This window comes from Pleurodeles waltl, chromosome 2_1 (genome assembly GCF_031143425.1).
Source record: "Pleurodeles waltl isolate 20211129_DDA chromosome 2_1, aPleWal1.hap1.20221129, whole genome shotgun sequence".
NCBI lineage: Eukaryota > Metazoa > Chordata > Amphibia > Caudata > Salamandridae > Pleurodeles > Pleurodeles waltl.
Window position 1 is genome coordinate 407,533,742 of NC_090438.1, and position 5,474 is coordinate 407,539,215.

The window sequence follows — 5,474 nt, forward strand, 5'->3', positions numbered from 1 at the left end:
TTCAGCATTTGGCTGACATGATACTCAATCATACATGTAGTGGATGTCCTGCCCACCGTAAAAAGTACTGTATAGTCTATGGCACTTGCAATATAATGTCGAAGAGATTCTTAAATTTTTGAAGAAGTGTCTTGTCCACAAACCATTAAACAATGCCCTACATTATATCATGCTAAATGACACACAACAAACTACACTATAGTTAATACTTTGCAAATAATTGTTAAATAGCATTGTTGTGTAGCCATTTTAGTTATAGCTCCATGCACATTATTTTAGCAAAACCAGGCCTTCAGTTGTGCACTTTAACTTAGATATATTTTATTCACGCTTCGTGTATTATTTTAACAATAGCCACATTTGGGCGGTCTTGTTTTATTTCTCTCTATCTAGCTGTTCTTTGCCTAGGTCAGCACTGCGTTTTTAAGCAAGACATTTCTTTGACTCTGTTATTTTCTCAAGGCTGTAGTAAGATAGGTTGCCGGTAAACATGGTAACGCTTTGTCTCTGGTATTCAAAGAAACGTACACATCCTTACGTAGGGATATTTTCTCAGAACATCAGCTGTTTTATCATAAAACCACTTCCCTGTCCCATACACATTAAAGAGAGATTCCAGCCAGATGCCCACAACTGTATGCTGATTGCTGAGTCCTTGCTACAGCTGCTTATGTATTTTTCAGACCTTTGCTCAGATATGGGGGGGGGGGGTGATGTCTTCCCAGGGGAAACCTGAAGGGTAGAACTAGAGTTTAACATGCTGTGCTCTAATATAGCCTAGGTAGGAATTCATTTAATGATGCTAGTGACAATATGGTAGCGTTATTTCTATGCTTAACTCTCCTTGTCACAATTTTAATCCTGTCATGCTTTATCGTCCTGGTTATTGCAGTACATGCTTTATTATCTAAGATGCAGTTGCTTCGTTAAAAACCTTATTGAAACATATACTGCCTCTGATTGTCCTTGTATATATGAGACTAATGTAACTGAGAGAAACGGATGATATCTGAGTGACCAAGATTTCCCTGAGGAGTCACTTGTGTCATGCGCTCAGCTTCCCAATCATCCCTGCTCCTGGGTAGAGATGAGGCACTGCTAGTTAGCCGGAGCAAAACCCAGACTAGGCCGACAGGTGTCATGTGTAGTGGGTTCAGACTCAGGCCCCCACACTGCAGGCGATTCTGCCGCTCAAATCTAGAAGTCTCATTAGAATAATGAGAGCCTAGGTAACAGCATATTCACACACAAATTAGTATCCTTATCAAAGCGACAACTCGTTGAAATGCAATGCAACATGGAGATATTGAGCTAAGTCTGGTTAGCATTCTTACACAAATCACTGTCAAGGCACAAGATGCAACAACATTTGGTAGTATGGATATCAAACTCACCCCCTACTCGCTGACTCTGGCCCTGTAGTTCTCAGACAAGCCAGGAATGTGATGCATCATGGAGGCCAGGATCTGCAGCACCTGCTTTTTGCTGCTTGGAGTACCTCCACCACCAAAGGTCCCCATAACAGTTTTGCAGTGGATGCTGTGGTGCTGAAATACACCCTGATGGCACACAAACCTGAGACTGGCCAAGCAGATTTTGTTTTGTATTCTTAAATCTGACCTACACACAAAACTGTGAACAAAGAAATACATCTAATTATTAACTATCTAATGCAGCCATCTCAAACAAAATTAAACCATTAATGATATATTTTCTCAATAATACTTCACTAATATTGTCTGCGTATGGAACCAATGAGTCTTTAATGTTTTGTATCTACATGAAAAAATATTTGCGATGACACTAGGTAGTAAGAAAACATGTTATATTTTCAACAAACAATAAGCCCATTCCTCTGTTGTATATTGAATATATACAGTACAAAATGAGAGCTATTCATGAAGGTAAACTTACACAAGAGTTAATCTACACATGTAAGTTTACTCTTTTGAATAACTTTAGTGCTTTTGGCTATTCACTATCTAAGAATGTAAGGTTACTTAAAGGTGTGGACTTATAAGCCTCCCACCACTGAAATCAGAGAGTGGAGCCATAATTTACAAGAGTATAGTTAATATTTGTATCTTTTCACACAATGGGCAGAGATGTCCAGCACCGGGTCAGACATTTCCCTATGGTAAAATGGAGAGAAACGTTTATTAAAATAAAATATTTTTGTGTTACATATTAATGTAAATTAATTTTAAATATTAGTTTTAAATGTAGAACAAAATAAAAAAATATATAGCATATTTAACTTATTTTTATGTAAATACTGATTTATTTTGATATTTTAAATTAAAGTAGTTATTTTCTCAAAATGTAAATAAAAAAAGGCTCACCTAAATCATAACATTTATATTTATACAAGTATTTAAAGTTATCTATAGAATTAAGGTAAAATATTTTTCCTGCATGAGAAAACAGCACTATTAGCACATGATGAGCATAGAACAAGGTCTAAATATTATACAACAAACAGGCAATTATTTTGCATTAGCGCATAGTCAAGCGTTATTCACAGGAAATCATTTTCAGCTTCCTCAGACACACTGTCTGATGACAAGAATTCCCCAGAGTCAAGCTAGTTGCAGGATGTTGCAGGGTGTCTGACTTGGCAGTGACATGGTAGTGGCCGAGTCCAATCCGGTCATTTCTCCCTCTCAGTGCAGGTTTTATATGGCAATGAGATTTTTTTAAACTTTTACATTCTGCCATTGTTTATTGAAGTCAAGCATTACATGGTGTAGATCTGTGACAAATTGGTCCACCATAGTGTAAGACTCAGAGGAAGAGAATTCTTGCAAGTATAGACCATGCTGCCATAAGAAGGGAAGTAAGTAGCCTGCCCAGGAGAGTAGTGTATGGGTTGACCGAGGCTTCCCCACAATCACCCAACAGGAGCACCAGTGGGTCTGGTGGCAGGGTCACTGAACTGATTTGGCAAACCTGCTGAAGCACTTACACCTAAAATTGTTTCAACTGTGTGCACTGCCACCACATGTGTAAATCAGTGACCGAGGCCTCACAACCCCTCCAGCAGAGATCAGATTGTCTAGTTATAGCGTGGAGTCATCCAGGGGTGAAATACCAACTTGTAAGGATTTTATGTTAATTGGCTTTATGCTGTAGACAGATACAGGTTGTGACTGAACAAGACCGCAGTCACTGCCATGCATCATCTGTTATTGTGACGCTCATATCCTGCTCCAGTCTTGACTGGTAAGGGTGTTTTTGCAGCTGTGGGAGGATACATAGGGCCATGGAAAGGTTTGTGATTCCCTTCTTTGTGGGCCCTGGAAAGAAATGTGCTCTAGCAGTGTTTAGATCCATCCTTGTCTTGGGTTGGGTGACTGTCCAGTGAGCGGCTAGCGAGGACAGTACTGCTGACACCGGAAAACACTGCTAGCATCACCAGGACCTTGTCCTGACATGGTGCAATTTTTGGCAAGCACCCACATTTCATAAAAGTAAAAACAGAATAGAAATAAGTTAGATATGTTAGGAATATTGTTTAGATTAGTAGAACTAAATAGAAGTACGAAGATGACAATCGGTTTTTACACAAGCTATGAACGCTCTATTTTCACCTGGGCAAATATTTTGTAGTTTAGTAGAACTAAATAGAAGTACAAAGATGACAATCGGTTTTTACACAAGCTATGAACGCTCTATTTTCCCCTGGGCAACCCTCCTTTCACCATCTTGTCAGCTTTCCAAGACACTGTGCAGCCCATTCTTGAGTCAGTGGTCAGTGCATTGCTCTGCCTCCCGTGGCTCCACCCTGTAAGTAGAGCCCTTTCCCTGGGTCCTCTGAACTCCTGACCCCTGTCAGGAGTTTGAGGCCCTCCTCCACCTGCAGGCTTCTGCCTGCGCCTCATCCCTGGTGTCTAGTGGGAGAGCTCTGCTTTCCTACTAGGCTACCTTCTGCCTCTCTCCTCCTTTTGCTTTGCTTTGCTCTCTGCTCTGCTTCACTAATGTCCCTTAGTGCTCCTTTTCCTCATTTCTCTCTCATTCCGCTCTCTCTCTCACTTTCACTCTCTCCCTCTCTCTCCCCCCTGCCGCTGTTGCCCCCGAGGTCCGCCCCTTTTCAGCCCTCCCTCTTTTCTGCTCTGCCCCTTTTCATGCCACTTTTCATCCCCCTCCCGCCCCCCAGCTGTCGTCTCCTCCTCCCCACCTCCCTACTTAATGGAAGCCGCTGGTGCCCCAAAGGCAAGCACGTCTGCGCCTGGACCGCGCCCATCACCGGAACCCCTAGTTTCCGTCCCCCCCACTGCCGCCACGCATCTCTTCACTACGATGCTGCCACCCTCCGCGCCCTCAACACCGGCTGCTCTCCCGCCTGTCTTCAAGCCTCCCTGCAGACCACCCGCGGACCCTTCTCCTGCTGGAACTGCACCTTCACCAGCCTCCGTGCCAACGACCCACCCACCAAGGCAGGACGCAACCATCTCAGATGTATCCTCCTCAACACCCGCTCCGTCCAGAAGCACACAATAGAGCTATGGAATCTACTCGACTCAGCCTCCCAGATGTTGCCTTCCTGACCGAGACCTGGATAAACCCCTCCTCAGCACCTGACATCGATATAGCCATCCAAGACGGCTACAAGATCACCCGCAGGGACCGCTCCAACAAACCAGTAGGAGGCATCGCCATCTTCCACAATAACATCCTCAGGATCATGACCAAGACCGAAAACACCCTCAGCACTGCCGTACACCTACACTTCCAAATCCACACTGACCCAAACACCACCCTCTGAGGGACCTTCATCTACAGGCCCCCTGGCCCTCGAAAGCAGTTCAGCGACTCCATTACCGACATCATAATCACTCACGCTTTCGCATCCACTGACTACATACTCCTTGGAGACTTAAACTTCCACCTCGAGGATACCAACGACAACAACACCGCCACCCTGCTCGACAACCTCTCCAACCTCGGCCTCAAACAGCTCATCATAACACCAACCCACTCTGCAGGACACACACTTGACCCTATTTTCTCCGCCAGCAATCACGTCTCTTTCAGCCACACCACCGAACACCACTGGACAGACCACCGCTGCATCCACTTCTCCTTTAAGAAACCCGCAACACACCACCACCAACAACGGATCCCCACCGGAGTTGGAACAAGGTCCCAGAAGACCAACTTATCATGACTCGCTCCCAGAACCCACCCATCGACACCACTGACACTGATGCAGCTGCCCTCAACTTCAGGCAATGGGTCAATACCTTCACCAATACTCTCGCCCCAATCAAGAATCCCTCCACTGACAGAAAGGCCTTTTGGTTTACCACCGACCTCTACGAATCTAAGCAAAGCTGGCGAAGACTCGAAAGAAAGTGGCGCCAAGATCAGACTCTGAACAACCTCAAAGCCTTCAAAAATGCCATCCGCATACACCACCAACTCAACCGAACTGCCTTCAAAGACCGAATCAACAACAATGCACACAGCCACAA

The 5,474-nt window shown here is 44.3% G+C and overlaps 1 non-coding gene across 1 annotated transcript; it reads left to right on the top strand.

Annotated features, from left to right (window-relative positions):
* The first annotated feature begins 3,328 nt into the window (after positions 1-3,328).
* LOC138270505 (U4atac minor spliceosomal RNA) lies at positions 3,329-3,452 on the top strand. Its single transcript, XR_011200257.1, has one exon. It is a non-coding gene; the product is annotated as a U4atac minor spliceosomal RNA (small nuclear RNA).
* Positions 3,453-5,474: the final 2,022 nt, after the last annotated feature.